This window comes from Podarcis filfolensis (assembly GCF_964270895.1).
Source record: "Podarcis filfolensis genome assembly, chromosome: 9".
Taxonomy (NCBI): domain Eukaryota; kingdom Metazoa; phylum Chordata; class Lepidosauria; order Squamata; family Lacertidae; genus Podarcis; species Podarcis filfolensis.
This window is the reverse complement of record NC_139610.1, coordinates 75189846-75210759: the sequence shown is the minus strand read 5'-3', so window position 1 is coordinate 75210759 and position 20914 is coordinate 75189846. Positions and strand designations below refer to the sequence as shown.

Here is a 20914-nt window from a genome sequence, read left to right as displayed (position 1 = left end):
ATTTTAACTTTTCGAAGGTCTTAAATGGCCTATTCTCCCTACTACCTTCCCAGCACCTGATGATCTCAGATGTGGGAGGGCAGGTTTGGGTTGTGGTTTGGGGGAAAACGGCCTTCTGGGTTAAATTAGATCTCCGGTTGGGCCAAATTAGAGCCACGGGCCACAGACTCACCACCACGACAGCTCAAACTTGGCTTCGTGTACCTGGGTTTTTAAAAAAAACAAATGGGGCAACTCTGTATTTGCTGTCTCTCCAACAGCTGCCTTCCTCCATCTTACTACGCTGAACACTAAATAGATTTCTCTCCCCCCGCCCTTTTCCTCCTCGTGGAAATATTATTTACCGAGCCCGTTTCCATTAGGAAGGGAGCTCTTTAAAAGCCGAAACACCCCAGGGCTTGGCTCTGAGCCGCCCGACTATATAATGCCTTTTTCACTAACCACATCCCTCTGCCAAAATGGTGCAGACATACGGCCTTATAGCCGTTGCTGTGCTTTCGCCGCTTTGTGCGTTGAAAGATCACAGTTATTTATCCTGCTCCCTCCTCGCTGAATGTGTAATCCAGGCTAGGCTTTTTTTGGGGGGGGCTTTCTGTTTGGTCTGTGCTTGCTTCGCGGGGAACGCAATGGCTGCAGCTGCCGCAGCGCCACAAATCCTGGCTCAGCGCTGGAAGCCACCAAGACAGATAACAGAACTGGGTCTACGTGGTGCATGTAAAATCTCAAGAATTGCGTGGATGATGGAGCAGCTACCCTGCGAAGGAACGTCACAGTGTTTGGGACTTTTGAGCTTAGAGAAGAGGCCATAGGAGGCGACACGACAGCTGCTTATAAAATTACATGTGGCATAATAGTAATAATTTATTATATATACCCCGCCCATCTGGCTGGGTTTCCCCAGCACTGGGCGGCTTCCAGCAGAATATTAAAATACAGTAATGCATCAAACATTAAAAGCTTCCCTAAAGAGGGCTGGCTTCAGATGTCTTCTAAAAGTCAGATAGTTGTTGTTCTCTTAGAGATCTGGTGGGAGGGCGTTCCACAGGGAGGGCGCCACCACCAAGAAGTCCCTCTACCTAGTTCCCTGTAACCTCACTTCTCGCAGGGAGGGAACCGCCAGAAGGCCCTCAGAGCCGGGCCCTTGTGTCCGGGGTGGAGATGCTCCTTCAGGTCTACTGGGCTGAGGCCATTTAGGGCTTTAGAGGTCAGCACCAACACTTTGAATCGTGCTCAGAAATGTACTGAGAGCCAATGCAGATCTCTCAGGACTGGTGTTATGGGGTCTCAGTGGCCGCTCCCAGTCACCAGTCTGGCTGCCACATTCTGGATTAATTGCAGTTTCCGGGTCACCTTCAAAGGTAGCCCCACATAGAGTGCATTGCAGTAGTCCAAGTGGGAGATAACCAGAGCATGCACCACTCTGGCGAGACAGTCTGCGGGCAGGTAGGGTCTCAGCCTGCGTACCAGGTGGAGCTGGCAGACAGCCGCCCTGGACACAGAATTAACCTGCACCTCCATGGACAGCACAGGGACACAGAAAAGGAAGCTCTTCTTTCATGCAGCGACTGGTTAAACTGTGAAACTCCCTCCCACGGGATGCAGCAATGGCTAGTAATTTGGGTGGCTTTAAAAGAGGATTAGGCAAATTCATGGAGGAGGAGAGGGCTCTTGTGTTCGAATACTGCTTGTGGGTTTTTCACCGGGGCATCTGGTTGGCCACTGTAAGAACAGGACGCTGGACTTGGAGGGGCCATTGGCCTGATCCTGCAGGCTCCTCTTTCGTCCTTATGGTAACCAAATATCATAACTGAACATTGGGTTTTGTTATGGACCTTCTCTATTCTGAACTGGTTAAAGCCCACCTGGAGTCCTGTGTCCACTTCTGGGCACCACAATTTAAGATGGTTAAAAGTGCATCCCATCTCCACCTGTCCAGTTTTCTATGTACTTTCAGGACAACTAGACAAATTGGTGTTTATCTCCCTAGAAAAACCAAGAACAAATTGGGCAACTTCCACCCTGTGTGTGCTATATAGCAGAAAGGAATTACTTTCCAAACAGTAACTAAACTGCTCTGTTATACTAAAAATAAAAATCCAACTCTATACTTTTTTTGAGAGCAACTGCACCCTACTCACTGGGGCAAGCTTCTGAGCAATAACCTTTCTGCGATTTTTGCATTGGGAGTGTTTGCTAGAAAATTTCCCTTTGCAGAATTAGAATAATTTGCATTGGAAACTGGCCTCGTTATGATGACCTATTTCCTGATGACCTAGAGGAGAGCCCTCCTGGGTCAGGCCCACCCAGCTGTAGGTCAGAGACTCTCAGAATTGTAGAGTTGGAAGGGGTGCCAGGGTCATCTAGTCCAACCCCCTGGAATGCAGAATTCCTGTCCCTGGGTGGACTTGAACCACCAACCTTCTGGTGAACAGCCATGCAAACTGACCCACTGAGTCATTGGGGGCATAGTCTAGCATCCTGTTCTCTCAGTGGCCAATCACATCCCTGTGGGAATAATAATAATAATAATAATAATAATAATAATAATAATAATAATAATATATTTGTACCCCGCCCATCTGGCTGGGTTTCCCCAGCCACTCTGGGCGGCTTCCAACAAAGATTAAAAATACATTAAAATGTCACACATTAAAAAATCCCCTGAACAGGGCTGCCTTCAGAGGTCTTCTAAAAGTCTGGTAGTTGTGGTTCTCTTTGACATCTGGTGGGAGGGTTTCCACAGGGCGGGTGCCACTACTGAGAAGGCCCTCTGCCTGGTTCCCTGTAACTTGGCTTCTCGCAATGAGGGAACCGACAGAAGGCCCTCGGAGCTGGACCTCAGCGTCCGGGCGGAACGATGGGGGTGGAGACGCTCCTTCATATATACTGGACCGAGGCCGTTTAGGGCTTTAAAGGTCAGCACCAACACTTTGAATTGTGCTCGGAAACGTACTGGGAGCCAATGTAGGTCTTTCAAGACCGGTGTTATGTGGTCTCGGCGGCTGCTCCCAGTCACCAGTCTAGCTGCCACATTCTGGATTAGTTGTAGTTTCCGGGTCACCTTCAAAGGTAGCCCCACGTAGAGCGCACTGCAGTAGTCTCAAGAGCAGGACCTGAATTCAAGATTACTGTATTCTCCCCACTAACAATTCCCAGCGGAGGGCATTCAGAGGCCTAATTCTCCATGAATTTGCCCAATCCTCTTTCGAAACCACCTAGGGTCGTGGCTAGCACTGCCTCCTGTGGCAGGGAGTTCCATAGTTTAACTGCATGCTGCGTGAGGAAGTATTTCGTCTTGTCTGCCCTGAAATCTTCCAGCGCTGAGCTTCGTTGGAGGTCCAGGAGTTTTAGCAACGTGGAAAAATATTACCCTGGCACAAACTTTAAAAGATAAACGGAGAAATGTTAAGTGCAAGGAGCAGAATCAGACCGGTCCCTTCAGCTGTACCCAAAAATTTCACGCCAGCCAAATAAGCCCAATGAAACTTCTGGCAAAGAGCTCCATGTCTTTGGGGTGGAGAATGGAAATAGAATTTAAAACCCAATAACTCATTCCCCTTTGCACCAATTCCTGTAGCCAACACAAAGAAAGTATTAAAGATTCCATGCCTTCTGTCTTTGAAAAGAGCTTACAGATTTAGAGGATACAAGTTCCCAGCTTCCTTCCATATCGGAAAGTTATCCTTTTCAAAAGGAGATTTTGAAAAATCCATTTTGCCCGCTGCTTAGCACTCAGAGCAGCCCCTAACAGGATCAAGCTGCTAGATTTCCGTCATCGGTGGCAGAACCATGAAAGCCTGCTCTGCGCACACACACACACACAGCCGAGTTTATTTAGGGTACTAATTTGTCTTGCAGAGACAGTGTGGGAGAATTTAATCGCTGCCTTCCAACAGGCAGCGGCAGACCAAATCCTGCCCTGTCTCATGCAGATGGCACGAAGCCAAGCACGATAATCTTGTCCCCGTCATGTTGGGGTGCAGGGAATGTTGTGCATTACTGTACTTGGGAAACGTAAGCGGAAAAGGCAGCCCCACCAAATCCTCTATTTCCCAGGTAGGCAGGGAAACCAGGGGTGGTAGCCAGCCAAGAGACGTCAAAGGACAACCGTCTTCCAGAAGGCAGCAAAGGGTGCAGGCTGCATGCTTGCCTTGGCGCTGCGCATGACGTCATGCAAAATGTATGGGGATTTTGAAGCCATGCGGTTGAGCGGAGCAGGGAGACAGCAGTGTTAGAAACTCATCAATATATAAGCTGGGCGACAAATCGCTCCTTAAGCAAAGGTTACAGAAGCCAAAACAGAACGTCTAGTAGCCATTTTGGGGCCAGACACCTTCAATGTCTTCCCCGTGGGTAGGCAACCTAAGGCCCAGGGGCCGGATCCAGTCCAGTCACCTTCTCAATCCGGCCCACGGACGGTCCGGGAATCAGCGTGTTTTTACATGAGTAGAATGTGTCCTTTTATTTGAAATGCACCTCTGGATTATTTGTGGGGCCTGCCTGGTGTTTTTACATGAGTAGAATGTGTGCTTTTATTTAAAATGCATCTCTGAGTTATTTGTGGGGCATAGGAATTCATTCATTTCCCCTCCCAAAAAAAAATATAGTCCGGCCCCCCACAAGGTCTGAGGGACAGTGGACCGTGGTGCCCCCTGCTGAAAAAGTCTGCTGACCCCTGGTCTTACCTTTCAAATGAGGTACTGACTGTGACTGATTCTCAGTTAAACATCTGGATCAGAGGGCAGCCTTGAGCCAGGCTAAGAGCTTTGAGAACTTAAAGAAACTTGGAACAGGGACACTTCACATATAATGGAACCTCAGTTCTCGAAAGTCTCGGAAGTCGAACATTTCGGCTTTCGAACACTGAAAACCTGGAAGCAATTGCTTCGGTTTTCGAACGCTTTTCGGAAGCCGAACAGTCTTCCAGAACGGATTCCGTTCAAAAACTGAGCTTCCACCGTATTGGCTTATTCCGACCTCTTTTTCTTAACGTTGATACGGACTATTCATAACGAAGGAATATTCTTCACAACTGTGAGCAGGACAGTGGGGATGGGGTAAGCGAAGGCAAGCTGCAACAATTCACCATAAAGTGTTCACTGCTCCTGCTCAGAGAATGAATTTTTGGTTCCTGAAAATCTTTCTGATTGTGCAGATAAACGATATTCTCAAGAGTGATCTAAGTTAGCATGTTTGCTTACTTGCATTTAGTAAGCCAACTTGGAAAAACTTGGAAATTCGCCTAATAATATCTTGATTAATCTTTATTTGCAATTGCACCCTTTGGTTGTTTACCTTACGAAATGGAAAATTTCCTGTGGGAAAGCTTAAATAACTGAGCTGGGGGGGGAGGGTAAAGTTCTGCCCCACTTGGCTGCACATTATACCTATTTTATAGCAGGACATCCAGTTTAGAAAGTCAGATATATGTTAACACCCGACTCTGCAGAGGGAAGCTTTTCCCGGGACCGCCCCCCCCCCCAGATCACGGCATGTATGGACTGGTTTTTTTTAAGCCATGCACCACCATCGATGCAAACACGGAACATCATTCCTGAAGAGAAAGGTCCCTGCCTCAAGGAGCTTGCAAAAGTTTTGAATTGAGAAAAGGCGCAGCTGCCACCCTCATCAAACCTTCAAAGTTCGAAGAAGGTTTCCAGGCATGTCGTTGTCGCTTCCGTTGCCACGGCAACAGCATCGCCTCACTTCCATCCATCAGGATGCAAAAAAAGTCAACTTCGCACATGAGGAATGCTTTTCCTTGCACAAACGGGAGGCAAAGGCTCCAGGAATCAAAAACATCTCACCGAAAGTCCACTGTCTCACTGTCAGACCCCTTCCCTTCCCCGAGGCTACAACTGTTTTGCACAAAGTTACGGCAACTTGGGCTTTCAGAGGATCTCCTGGGTGCTGTGGCTTTTCCATTCGCCAAGGCCATGTTAAAATAGGCTGTGGGACATAGACCGCCAGGAACTCATCTCAGCTGCAGGAAAAACATGTTCCCCTCTTTATTTTCGACACTCCTGGGCGCAGGAATTTAACCTTAATTATTTACCATTTTTGTTTAACCTGCAAGAAAGAATGGCTTTTTGGCTGGTTAGGTTCAATGGTCTCCTTCATGGATCACTGCCTTGCCTCTGAGTAACTCAGAGAAGCTATGGGCTATGCCATGTAGGACACCCAAGATGGACAGGTCATAGTGGAGAGTTTTGACCAAACGTGATCCACCTAGAGCAGGAACCGGCAAGCCACTCCAGTATCCCTGCCAAGAAAACTCCATGGACAAAGACAACAGGCATATAAAAGTTATGACGCTGGAAGATGAGCCCCTCAAGTCGGAAGGCGTCCAACGTGCTACTGAGGAAGAGCGGAGGACAAGTACAGATAGATTAAGAGCTGATGAAGCGGCTGGGCCAAAGTCGAAAGGACGCTCAGTTGCGCATATGCCTGGAAGCGAAAGGAAAGTCCAATGCTGTAAAGAAAAATATTGCGTAGGAACCTGGAATGTAAGAACCATGAACTTGGGTTAGGGGACGACAGAGGACGAGAAGGTTGGACAGTGTTCTCGAAGTTACGAACATGGGTTTGACCAAGCTGCGGGAGGCAGTGGAAGACAGGAGTGCCTGGCGTGCTCTGGTCCAGAGGGGTCACGAAGAGTCGGACACGACTAAACGACTAAACAACAAAGTTTAATTGTAATCCTTCTAACCTCCTTTGGGGTAGGTTTGCGGGTATGGCAGAAAGAGATAGGATCTGCCCATGTGTTGCTCACCTGGTGAAAACTCCAGCTCACATGGCCCTTAAATGTAAAATATATTTGGAAACAAGAAGAATTACCAACAAATGGAGAATGAAGTTGATGGACTATGCAGAATTAGACAAATTAACAGGAAGGATTTGAAACCTGCAGGATCAGAGATTCTTAGAAGACTGGAGTAAATATATGAACTATTTGGAAAGTAATTGTGATGAACAGGTTACGCTAGTAGGACTGCAAGAAGTTCTGTAAGGTGGATTATTTTAAATACTGCACGTAAGACTACGAAGAGAATTATAGTTAAGGACAATTAAATGTAATATAGAAATTAAGAAATGCAGAATAAGTGATAAAGAACGGAAAATCATCAGAGGTGTTGACGGAAGTCTAAAATATTGTATAAGATGAGAAGATGTATTGTATGACTGTTGGAACTGATATTTTTTTTAAAAAAATCAATAAAAATGTATTTTAAAAAATAAATAAATGTAAAATATATTATGATCTCCACCAACAGTTCTTAGACCACCTATGTATCCCAACATGGAAACCAGAGACAGAGGTTATGCGCTTCTTATTACAGGGGAGAGACCAGGAGCTCACCAAGGCAGTAGCTAAGTTCCTCTATTTGATTTTCTGCCACCCAAGTACGCTACAGGACCCTGCCCTTGCTGGAGTCCCACAGAGATGAAATAGATTGCTTGCCTCTTCTTCCCTTTGGCAAATGACTGTACTGTGGAAATGGTGACGAGATTGCATTGGCCTATTTATTCTGAATGTTTGTAAGTGATGCCAATAAAGGTTTGATGATGATGATGATGATGAAAGTCCACACCCTCAGGTGCCTCTGGAAAAATAAAGGAACTCAGCCAAGATAGAGGCGAGGCCAGCGCCAAGCTCTGCGGACGGCGCAAACCCTAAAATGAGCAGGACCTGCTCCATTTATTTGGCACAGAAAGAGAAAGGAGGTTATTCTGTTTCCAGCTCTTCAACAAGGTCACCTGGGGGGGGAAAGGTTTTCTATAAAAATAATCTAGTTTTAATGTCCTCCCCTTGCACACAGGCTGCTGTTTTTGACGCTGGAGACTGGGAAGAAGGACAAGGAGAAGGAATTTTAGCTATTAACCATCAAACCTTGACACCTCAGTTGGTAGAGCCTAAGACCCTTAATCTCAGGGTTGTGGATTTGAGAACCATGCCGGGCAAAGGGGTCCTAAGGGGGTTGGGCGAGACGATTCTTGTGGCCCCTTCCAACAATTCTATGACTGTATGAAACTGAAGGGTGAGACACTGGTCACAGAACTGCAGTGTTGGAAGCAATGCAGGAGTCACAAGTGATCCCAGCAGGCCTGATGGATATAGACTCCCTGGCTCGATTTGGAGGTGGACTTCCCAAGGAGTCAATTACAAACACTATCATGTCCACTTTCTATGTGACTAGCATATTTTTTGCTCCGTAAGACACACTTTTTTCCTCCTAAAAAGTAAGGGGAAATGTCTGTGCATCTTATGCGTAGTCCCTGGAGCCGAATTGCCCAGGGGCGAAAAGCAGATCGTGGGGTATTTTAAAAAAAGAAAGAAGGAAAAGGGTGTTGAAACGAAGCCGCTGAGCAGCTGATCGGCAAGCGATCAGGAGGGAGATAAGGGACGCTAGCGATAAAGGATGCTGCTTGGGAGGGGGGAGGTAAAAGCCCATGGATCCTCAGGATTTTTGCACTGGGTCACCCCAAATTCACCATCAGATCACATTGCATGTCCATGGCTAAAGCCTGCACCAAAAAAATCACGCATCCACTGTTTCGTGGGGCCGCAATAGTGCAAAAACGTGGTTACAAAGCACTGATCCACATGGATCCTCAGGATTTTTGCATTGGGCTACCCCAAACTCACCGTCAAATCACATATCATGTCTGTGGCCACAGCATGAACCACAAAAATCATACACCCACTGTTTCATTCAGAATATTTTTTCTCTTGTTTTCCTCCTCTAAAAACTAGTTGCGTCTTATGGAGCGAAAAATACGGTAAATTTTGTAGGGCTAGATGACCCTTGGCGTCCCTTCCAACTCTACCCTTCTATGACTCCCATAACACAGATTTCTCGTGTGAGCTAGACAGAAATTTCACACCCAGAAAGCGCTGGCGGTGCACAGACCCCTTGCTCCTCTTGCAAATACGTTTGTTCTTGCCTCCGACGGCGATTCCCTCTTTAGCAGCCAGCGCATTCTGGGCTGTTCCACGCCGGAGAATAAAAATTCCAGAGGCGAACAGAGAGAGCCTGGCAAGGAGGGGAAACGGGGTTTGTTTCCCTTTAAAATAAATTAAAGCCAATGTTTGGCTCAGCTCTTGGCCGAAGGCATCCCAGCCAGATCTCCGGCGTAGATTCAGGAGGAGGAGAGGACAAAGGCAATATCAGCAACAACCGGCTGGCAGCCGGCTCATCGGCTGCAGAGGCTGGCATCTTGCCCGCCCTGGCACACCCTCGCCTGCATAGGGTGCACTCTGATTGCAAGCTCTCCCACCCTTTCCTTTTCTGTGTTGGCAGAAGCCCATGGTGGACAGTGTCCGGGACCCACCAGGAAGCGAAGGGGCAAAAACCAGCCGCTTTGGCAAATTTAAAGGAAGAGGCAGAAGAATCTAGCTTCCTGAACAAGAAAATCTATCAATGGTTACTAGCCACAACAACCACAACAACATAAAGCCTCCCTGTTGAGATACAGTATACCTGTAAATACCATGGAAAGGTCACTTCGGTGCTGTTAATGCAGCGGTTTGACTTCACCCACAGAGGCAAACTCCATCGTCTCTGGAGACAGACAGGTGCCAATCAACCAACCAGAGTCTGGACATTTTAGGTATCATAAACGCTAGAGTTGTTGTTTAGTCGTTTAGTGGTGTCCGACTCTTCGTGACCCCCTGGACCAGAGCACGCCAGGCACTCCTAGAGACTTACCCTTAAAAAAGAAAGCTGGGCACCTGGAGTGTGTTTATTTATTTTATTCCATTTCCATCCCAACTTCTCCTCCTAGGAGCTCAAGGTGGGGTACAGAGGTCTCCCCTCCCACATTTAATCCTCAGGCTGAGAGGCAGTGACTTGGCCCAAGGTCACCCAGTGAGCTTAATAATAAATAATAATAATAATAAAAATTATTTATATCCCGCCCTCCCCAGCCAAAGCCGGGCTCAGAGAGGTTAACACCAATAAATGTAACACGTCGTTCTAAAATAAATTCATTTCAAAATCAATTCAAAATCAAATTAATGGCAACCATTGGGCTAGAGTTCTGTGAGGATTACCAAAGGCTTCATGGCCAAGTAGGGATTCGAACCCAGCTCTCCCACGTCCTAGCCAAACACTCTAACCACTACACCACCACTGCCCCATAGGGTTCATGCAGCACAAACACACACACTGGCACCCTCTGTCCCTACCCAAGGTGGCTGTGCTGGTTAACGTGAGCCATTCCCACACCCCTGGAGTCAGGCAAAAGAGCTCAGAAGAAAGCTTATAGAAATCTAGGGTTGGATGGGAACCCCAGGGGTCATCCAGCCCAACCCTCTGCAATGTCATAGCTAAAGGATCCCTGGCAGGTGGCCACCCAATCTCTGCTTAAAAACCTCCACAACCCTATGAAGGAGCTGCTTCCACTGACAAAAGGCCCTTACCATCAGAAAGTTCTTCCATAAAGGCCCCCTAACCAGCACACAACTGATTTATCCTTCTGCAAGAGAGAAGGGGAACTGCCGCTGTTTGCCAGGCTCTTAGCATAGAGGGAAAGAAGGCCGCTCTGTGTACTCAAGAGATCACACCCAGCGATGCCAGAACTATGATATTCCAGCAGAGAGAGAGAGAGAGAAGGCGGGGGAGAAACCACCATGTCTAACTGGCCCCAACTTTATTTCCAAAAATATGCATGTAACAGTATGTCATATATATGTACAGTGGTACCTCTGGTTGCAAATGGGATCCGTTCCAGAGGCCCGTTCACAACATGAAAAGAACACAACCCACAGCGACGCATCTGTGCATGCGCGGGTTGCGATTTGCCGCTTCTGCGCATGCGCGTGACGTCATTTTGGCCCTTCTGCGCATGCGCGAGTGGCGAAACCCGGAAGTAACCCTTTCCGGTACTTCCGGGTCGCCGCGGGACGTAACCTCAAAGAACGTAACATGAGGTATGAATGTATACACACACAAACACAACCAGCAAGCAGTGTTTGAAATTAGCCGGGTGCCAGGCGCATTTTGCAACCAAGTGAAGATGGCTAGATCCCAAGATGATGCCTGACATCTCCACCCTTTGGGGATCCTTGGATCTTGACCGTTTTCCCACACAAAGACCCCATCCTGTAGAATTCTACTGGTTATATCGGAAATCAGGCCTGATGAGGAACGGTCGAGGGAGCTGGAGAAGAGAAGATATGACGAAGAGATATGAGAGCAATCTTCAAATGTCTAAAGGGCTGTCACGTGACAGATGGAGCAGACAGGTGGATTCCAACGACCAGGAAAGAGATTCTGATTGCGCATCAGGATGGACTTCCTGAAGGCAAGAGCCATTCAACCTCCTTTTTGGGAGGTTTTTAAGCAGAGGTTGGGTGGCTGTCTGTCCTGGATGCTTTAGCTGAGATTCCTGCATTGAAGAGGGTTGGACTGGATGACCCTCGGTACCCCAACTCTCCCATTCTACGATTGCAAGTGTGTCTGCACATTGTGGGAAAAGCTTCCTCTCTTTCAAACCGCTTTCAGCTCTCTTCAAACCAATCGCCTGTCTCCGGGCCAAATCTAACAGGAGTTTTGTAACACAATCAGGGAAGGAAAAAGATGTTCAGCGACATAAAGAGACGGTGTTAACCAGATCTGGACTGCAGCCAAGTCTGGTATACATGACCTTGTGGATATAGTTACAAAGCTAGGATGGACGCACAGAGCTATGCAGAAACAGGAGTGACCCCATCCCCTCGGTGGGGGGAATGCTCTGTAGGCAACGTAGATAAGATTATTTTTCACACACAGAGGAAAGGACGACTCCTACCCTCACAGACGAACTGCCCCACGTCACTCGGGTCTGGAGAGGAAAACCGGGAACAGGTGGTAAACACAGAATAAGGCAGGTATCAGGAAGCGTTGATAGAACAGCTGGAGAAGCGGGGGAATTAGAGGGTCAGAAAATTTAGAGGATCACAGAACTGTAGAGTTGGAAGGGATACCAAGGATCATCTAGTCCAAACCCCTGCAATTAACTATACACTGCTCTAAAGAAAAACCCCAAAAATCAAAAAACAAAAAACCCAACCCCACTATACACTGCTCTGCTTTGTATGCATTCTAGGTCAGGTCTCCCCACCTGGTCATCTATAGAGATCACGCAACTGGCTCACCTTTGGCGGAAGATTGCATGTTTATTTATTTAATTTAATAAAATTCATATGCCGCTTGATTGTAAACAAAACAAAACACCCTCCAAGTGGTTTACAAAATACAGTCAAACCTCGGTTTTTGAACATCTCGGATGCCAAACGTTTCAGAAGCCAAATGCCGAAAACCCAGAAGCGAACGCTTCCATTTTCGAACGTGCCTCAGAAGTTGAACGGCTTCTGAGGCTCGTTTCTCAATTTCCCCCATTGAACTTGCTGACAGCCCTTTGATTCTCGGTTTTCGAACATTTCGGAAGTTGAACAGGCTTTAAGAACGGATTACATTTGAAAACCGAGGTTCCACTGTATAAAACACTGAAATCAAGAGAAATTGGCAACCCTACTTTAAAACATACAAAAGTTAACAATACTAAAACAGATTAAAATTGCCTCAACTTTCTAAGCATCTGGACAGGCTCATCTAAATAAGAATGTGTTTTAGCAGGCACCGAAAAGGGTACAGTGAAGTCACCATCTTGATCTCAACTGGCAGGGAGTTCCAAAGTTTATGCGCTGCTAGACTAAACGACCGAGCGGGCATTATGTAGCACCTGGAGGTATGCCATTTCCACTGATCAAAGCAGTCGAGGGTGCACGTGAGGGTTTTGGTGATCTTGCCCCGGGGGGGGGGGTGTCAAAACACATTTGGAGTCTAGGGAGCAGGAATCCATTTTTTGTCTAAGCATTATTCTGGGTAAATGAAATCATCTATCAGTGTTATTTGGTAATTTTACCCCAATTCTGGTGCTAGAGGAGACTCTTGAGAGTCCCATGGACCGCAAGAAGATCCAACCTCTCCATTCTGAAGGAAATCAGCCCTGAGTGCTCACTGGAAGGACAGATCCTGAAGCTGAGGCTCCAAGACTTTGGCCACCTCGTGAGCAGAGAAGACTCCCTGGAAAAGACCCTGATGTTGGGAAAGATGGAGGGCACAAGGAGAAGGGGACGACGGAGGACGAGATGGTGGGACAGTGTTCTCGAAGCTATGAACATGAGTTTGACCAAACTGCAGGAGTCAGTTTGCTAGTGTACTTAAACCATCGGGGCACCAGAAATCCTGTTGCAAAATCAACCAGAGATCTGCTAGTAGAGTGGCTGGGGAAACCTAGCCAGATGGGCAGGGTATAAATAATAATAATCATCATCATCATCATCAGATCTGCACCCCTGAGAAGCAACCGTTCTGCGGAAGGAAGGCTTTGGGGAGTTTCTGTGAGGGGGAAACTACCAGCGACAGAGAGCAGCATAGCTTTCTAGCTTAGAAAGAAAGAAAGCCTAACAGCAGGTAAGAGGCGAGAGTTGTACTGCAACCCGCCCTGGAACCTTAGGGCAAAGAGCAGGTAATAAATAAATTAGTAATAGTAATAGTCAGTGCTTTTTTTCCTATTTAAAAATAAAAGGTTTAGGGGTACTCTCATAAAATCACCATTTTATAGTTCAAATCAGGGAAAATAAATACAGTAAATGGACATAAGTACAAAGATTCACAAAATGTTTAGGAGTATGTGTAACTCCGGAGAAAAAAACTGGTAATAATAATAATAATAATAATAATAATAATAATATTTATATCCCGCCCTCCCCAGCCGAAGCCGGGGTCAGAGCAGCTAACAACAGTAAAATAATACAAGATTCTAAAATCACTTCATTATAAAATCAGTTCAAATAGTAGTAATAACAATAGCATAAATATAGAGGCTTAAAGCTGCATTAAGAAGCACGGGGCAGAGAGCTAGAGAAAGGAGGAATCACAACGGCAGGCGCTAGCAGGATCCAACCTAGTTATCTCCCTCCCTTTATAATAAAAACACACACACACAAAACCTTGTAAAGACAAAATGAGACCAGAGTCCTGCGAAGCACGTGGCTGCTGTCAGGTCACGCCTGAGCCTTGACACTCAACCCCACCCCACAAAAAAAAAAAAACACCGCAAATCAAACTTTCAGACTGCAAACTCCTGCGGGGCAGAGACCCTTTCCCCAGACGCTTATTGCTACCGTTACCCCTTAACAGCGCAGACACGTGAACGCTCGCGATCCAAGGCAGCTGAACGTGTGGATGAGCAGACACGTGAACGCTCGCGATCCAAGGCAGCTGGACGTGTGAATGTGATCGAGGGCGAGGAATGGGGAGGAGGAGGAGGAAGGGGTTCGGTGCACTCACGGCTGGCGCTGCGGAGGGGTCAGCGGCGTGGCCGGCCGCGTCCTTCCTGCTCGAGCCTCTCTCCCACCCGGAGAAGCAGAGCTCGGAGACGCCCCGCCCCCGCCGCCGCTCATTGGCCCGGGCAACAAAGAGGGCGAGGCTCCTCCCGATTGGCCGCCGCCGAGAGGCCCTTCGGCCAATGGCGTGCGGGGGAACGGGGCGGCGGAGGCGGGGCCCGGAGGAACGGCGGAGGCGGGGAGCGGGGGCGGGGCGGGGGCGGGGCGGGGGCGGGGCGGAACGCCCTTTAGAACGCGGGGCGGGGCCGAGGCGGGAAAGGCTCGGCCAATGGCAAAGGCGGGAAATGTTGCAGGGCGCGGGTGCGGCTGCACGTGGGAATGGAGCGCGCGGGATGCCAAAAGGGCAATACAGCGGAACAACCTGGGTGACACCTGGCGTGACACCTGGCTTGAGAGCAGTACATGTGAAAAGGATCTAGGAGTCTTGGTGGACCACAAACTTGACATGAGCCAACAGTGTGACGCGGCAGCTAAAAAAGCCAATGCAATTCTGGGCTGCATCAATAGGAGTATAGCATCTAGATCAAGGGAAGTAATAGTGCCACTGTATTCTGCTCTGGTCAGACCTCACCTGGAGTACTGTGTCCAGTTCTGGGCACCACAGTTCAAGAAGGACACTGACAAACTGGAACGTGTCCAAAATGGTCAAAGGCCTGGAAACAATGCCTTATGAGGAACGGCTAAGGGAGCTGGGCATGTTTAGCCTGGAGAAGAGGAGGTTAAGGGGTGATATGATAGCCATGTTCAAATATATAAAAGGATGTCACATAGAGGAGGGAGAAAGGTTGTTTTCTGCTGCTCCAGAGAAGCGGACACGGAGCAATGGATCCAAACTACAAGAAAGAAGATTCCACCTAAACATGAGGAAGAACTTCCTGACAGTAAGAGCTGTTTGACAGTGGAATTTGCTGCCAAGGAGTGTGGTGGAGTCTCCTTCTTTGGAGGTCTTTAAGCAGAGGCTTGACAACCATATGTCAGGAGTGCTCTGATGGTGTTTCCTGCTTGGCAGGGGGTTGGACTCGATGGCCCTTGTGGTCTCTTCCAACTCTATGATTCTATGATAACCCCTGGCTCTTTTCCCCGTTGATCTGCCGGCCGGGACCGTCCCCGCTCCGTGACTGCAGCTTCTGCCGCAGGGCGCTTCACCGCGTCCAAGCAAAGCCAGGCTGGGTAAGCCAGTTGTTGTTGTATCTTTATCATCCGGGGCAGGAGTTGTTTGAGCAGGAACACGGGGGAACTGAGTTCCCTTGCCTGTCCTAAATTAAATAATTAATTCCTCCACCACCACCCGGAGGGGCTGGAACAGGATATGCACCCAATGCCTGAGCCAAAAATCCACTAATAATAATAATAATAATAATAATAATAATAATAATAATAATAAATTTTATTTAAATCCCGCCCTCCCCTGCCAGAGCTGGGCTCAGGGTGGTTAACACCAATAAAATCACAGTAAAAACATAATAGGGGGGAAAGGAAAAAAAACACCCCAATTTAAAATACAGGTTAAAATGCAATTTAAAATGCAGCCTCATTTTAAAAGTAGCCCATAGATCAAGACCATAAGGGGAGGGAAACATGAGGGTCAGACTGAGTCCAAACCAAAGGCCAGGCGGAACAGCTCTGTCTTGCAGGCCCTGCGGAAAGATGTCAAGTCCCGCAGGGCCCTGGTGTCTTGTGACAGAGCGTTCCACCAAGTCGGGGCCAGTACTCAAAAGGCCCTACTATACCTGTAATCAGTAAAGTACATAGTGGCCATTTCTAATCCGGATCGTTGTCTGCTTGAGTTTATTAATCACACATTTAGCCGCTGCACGAACTTTGTGGTGAGTTCCCCCACCCTTTTTTCCAGGAAAAAAGCACTGTTTGTTGTTGTTATTACTATCATCTTCGTCATTTATTAAATTTGCATATTGCCCTTCTTCCATAGATCTCAGAATGGTTCACAGCATATAAAAATATAAGATGTAAACACAAAATGCATGCCTCCCCCCGCTCCATACACATCATTCCAGCAGCTAAACCTGCAACCTTAGCACTGTAAGCATCACACTCTAACCAACTGAGCTATGGGAAGCAAGATCTAAGAACCAGCAGAGGTGCCCCTGAAGGACCAGGTGCGCAGCCTGGGAGTCATTCTGGACTCACAGCTCTCCATGGAGGCGCAGGTCAATTCGGTGTCCAGGGCAGCTGTTTACCAGCTCTATCTGGTACGCAGGATGATACCCTACCTGCCCGCAGACCGTCTTGCCAGAGTGGTGCATGCTCTAGTCATCTCTCGCTTGGACTACTGCAATGCGCTCCATGTGGGGATACCTTTGAAGGTGACCCGGAAACTGCAACTAATCCAGAATGCGGCAGCTAGACTAGTGACTGGGAGCGGCTGCTGAGACCACATAACATCTCCACCTCCATCATTCTTCCCGGACACTGAGGTCCAGCGCCGAGGGCCTTCTGGCGGTTCCCTTGCTGTGAGAGGGAACCGCCAGAAGCCAAGTTACAGGGAACCAGGCAGAGGGCCTTCTCAGTAGTGGTACCCGCCCTGCGGAAAACCCTCCCACCAGATGTCAAAGAGAAAAATAACTACCAAACTTTTAGAAGACATCTGAAGGCATGTGGGAGTCATAAAGCCATGGCAGAGGCTTGTAATACTGCAGGGTGACCCCTGACCTCGGCTGACCAGCACTCTGAGCTTTACAATGTATTGGAATGTATTGACCTTAAATGGAGTTGTGTTTCCTCTGGGCAGTGATGACCCTATATGGTGATGTGTGTAATAAAGGCCTTGACCGGATGAGGTAACGTGAGACATTGGCAAACGGCCATGCGGCTGGGGAGAACAAAGGAGAATAAATCGGGGGAGAGCAGAGAAAGGAGCTGCTCTTACCATCCTGAAAATATAGCTGGCTCTCTGTGTCTTTTTTCTATGCTGTGCGCCATTTAATGACGGCTGGACTCCGTCAAAGGCAGCCTTGTTTAGGGAAGCTTTTAATGTTTGCTAGGTTATTGTATTTTAGTGTTTTGTCGGAAGCTGCCCAGAGTGGCTGTGGAAACCCAGCAGATGGGCGGGGTATAAATAATAAATTATTATTATTATTATTATTAGGAATAATCCCAGTGCTTCTGCTAGCTGAGAGCTAGCAAAGCCGTCCTAACTAGAAGCTGGTCCAACGAAGAAGGAAGTTAAAAAGAGAGAGGTGTGCTATGTGACTCGTCCTTTTGTTACCTGGACAGGTTAGGTCACACCCACCTTCTATCACATGCAAAAGGAAGGATTCTCCAGCCAGGAAGAACAGGAAGTTTTGACTGGCTGAACCCAACATTCCCTCGCATGTCTTCTCTAGCATTACAAGGAATGTTGTACTTGACTGACTGATTACATCCCATAGCTTTAGCTGTGACCCCTGCATTGGACTCAATGACCTTTGGGCTCCCTTCCAACTCTACCATTCCAATTAGTCTATAAAAATGCCCCCACGTCAAGCGCTGTTGTGATGACGGTCTGCCTCTGCAGCCAGTCACCGAAATGTGCTTTGTGCAACCACATGCCACCCCACCACACTTGAGAAAATAAATTTGTCTCCCAGAAGCAGCCAGGAGCGATCTGTTTTCTGCTCCCGGCAGCCCGGAATAACTTGGGTAATCTCATCAGAATCCATAATTGACTAATGGATGGTCTGTAGCCAAGAGAGGGGTCTTGTTTCTTCGTCCCATTAGTCATCGACAGCCTTGGTCTCCTGCTTCCTTTGCTGGGCCCGATTTCTTTGCCCTTCACGGGGAGCCGGGAGGTTGGGTTTCGCCATGGTGCCTCCCCAGAGATCAAGGAACACAGAGCAAATGAGATGATATGAGATACAATCTATGGGAGCAAATGGCACCTGGGGTTCTGGAAACAAGGCTCCAGTCACGCTGAAGGCAGAAATCAGGATAATGTTCCCTCGTCACCCTGGGGGAAAGTGATAAGCAGGGTGCTGCAAGGTTCTCTCCTGGACCCATTGTTCAGCGTCTTTTTAAACAATTTGGACAAAGGAATTGAGGGGATGCTCATCAAATTTGACAATGATGCCAAACTGGGAGGGATAGCTAATGCCCCAGAAGACAGAATCGGGGTTCAAGATGACTGCAACAGATTGGAGAACTGGGACCAAACTAACAAAATGAATAGCAGATGAAGATGATGGACTTTTTGGAGCTGGCCGACCTGACTAGAAGAATCCGTGATCAGAAAGAAGAGGAGACACAAGAGGACTGGATGAAATTTAAAGAATATTTAGCTAAAGATAAATAGAAAATCCTTGGAAGTATCAAATAGGTTTAGGGGTAGAATAGGAATAGGTGTTAGTAAGTATTAAATATTAGAATAATAGTAAACGAGAAAGGGTTAGTAAATGAAAGGGGTTAACATTATTAGAAATATGAATTTGGAGAACTGTTATAAAAGTGATATAATGAAATTCAGTTAGGGGGGATTTGAGGAAGTCCCCTATTAATGTGAAGTAGTTGGGTACTAGAAGAAATAGACTTTTTTGTATGTGTTTAGTTTATTGCTGTGTTTTCTTTGTTGAGTGTTTTTATGTGTTTATGTGATGTTTTAGTGTGGTGTAGTGGTTAAGAGCGGTAGTCTCGTAATCTGGGGAACCGGGTTCTCGTAATCTGGGGAACCGGGTTCGCGTCTCCGCTCTTCCACATGCAGCTGCTGGGTGACCTTGGGCCAGTCACACTTCTTTGAAGTCTCTCAGCCCCACTCACCTCACAGAGTCTTTGTTGTGGGGCAGGAAGGGAAAGGAGAATGTTGGCCGCTTTGAGACTCCTTAAAGGGAGTGAAAGGCGGGATATCAAATCCAAACTCTTCTTCTTCTTCTTCTAAATGTTGAAAATCAATAAAAAAAATTGGGGGGAAAACAAACTAACAAAATTGAGTTTCAACAGGTACAAAAGCAAGGTTCTGCACTTAGGCAGGAAGAACCAGCTGCACAAATATAAGTTGGGGGGACACCTGGCTTGCCAGCAGTACATGTGAAACTGTTCTAGGGGTCGTAGTAGACCAGTAGCTTAGCATAGATCAACAGTGTGATGATGCAGCAGCAGCGGCAACAGCAAAAAATAAATAAAAGCTAATCCTATTCTAGGTAAAAGTTAAAGGACCCCTGGATGGTTAAGTCAAGTCAAAGGCGACTGGGGTTGTGGCGCTCATCTCGCTTTCAGGCCGAGGGAGCCGGCGTTTGTCCACAGATAGTGTTCCGGGTCATGTGGCCAGCATGACTAAGCCGCTACTGGCGCACGGAGCACTGTGATGAGTGCCAGAGCGCACGGAAACGCCATTTTCCTTCCCACCACCGCGGTACCTATTTATCTACTTGCACAGGTGTGCTTCCGAACTGCTAGGTTGGCAGAAGCTGGGACAGAGCCTCCATCGCAGGGATTTGAACCGCCGACCTTCTGATCGGCAAGGCCAAGAGGCTCAGTGGTTTAGACCACAGCGCCACCCACGTCCCTCTATTCTATAATGCAATTCTAGGCTGCATCAACAGAAGTTTAGGGCTCAGTGAAGTAATAGTACCACTCTATTGATTTCCATTCTTAAGGAAATCAGCCCTGAGTGCTCACTGGAAGGACAGATCCTGAAGCTGAGTCTCCAAGACTTTGGCCACCTCATGAGAAGAGAAGACTCCCTGGAAAAGACCCTGATGTTGGGAAAGATGGAGGGCACAAGGAGAAGGGGACGACAGAGGACGAGATGGTTGGACAGTGTTCTCGAAGCTACAAACATGAGTCTGACCAAACTGCGGGAGGCAGTGGAAGACAGGAGTGCCTGGCGTGCTCTGGTCCAGGGGGTCACGAAGAGTCGGACACGACTAAACGACTAAACAACAACAATTGGCCTTGGTCAGACCCCACCTAGAGTCCAGTGTCCAGTTCTGGGCACCACAACCTAAGAAGGATGTTGACAGGCTGTAAAGTGTTCAGAGGAGGGCAACCATGACAATCAAGGGTCGGGTAACCAAGCCATATGAGGAACGGTTGAAGGAGCTGGGTATGTTTAGCTTTGCCCAGCCTACGATTCCCAGCAATGGGCATTCAGGGGCATGATGCCTCTGGCAGTGCGGGGAGAACATGCCCATTGTGGCTAGTATCCATTGATAGCCTTCTCCCCGTGCATTTGCCTAAAGCATCGAGAGAGCCCTAGCTTGGGAGTGCTGCTCCAAAATCTTTTGGAGCACTCTCCCTGCTGCTAAAGGACCTGACCATTAGGTCCAGTCGTGACCGACTCTGGGGTTGCGGCGCTCATCTCGCTTTATTGGCCGAGGGAGCCGGCGTACAGCTTCCGGGTCATGTGGCCAGCATGACTAAGCCGCTTCTGGCAAACCAGAGCAGCGCACGGCAACACCCCGTCACGGGGATTTGAACCGCCGACCTTCTGATCGGCAAGCCCTAGGCTCTGAGGTTTAACCCACAGTGCCACCCACGTCCCTCCTCCCTGCTGCTAGAGTGCTCCAAATAAAAGAGACGAGGAATGAG

General features: G+C 47.9%; 1 protein-coding gene across 1 annotated transcript in view; it reads right to left on the bottom strand.

The window, feature by feature from the left end:
- The window catches only part of ADISSP (adipose secreted signaling protein), a 65356-nt gene extending 50882 nt beyond the window's left edge, over positions 1–14474 (bottom strand). Inside the window, exon 1 of the mRNA XM_083571983.1 lies at positions 14340–14474. The gene's annotated coding sequence lies outside the window, so the exon portion shown is untranslated. The remainder of the gene's footprint in view (positions 1–14339) is intronic.
- Between the last annotated feature and the right edge of the window lie 6440 nt (positions 14475–20914).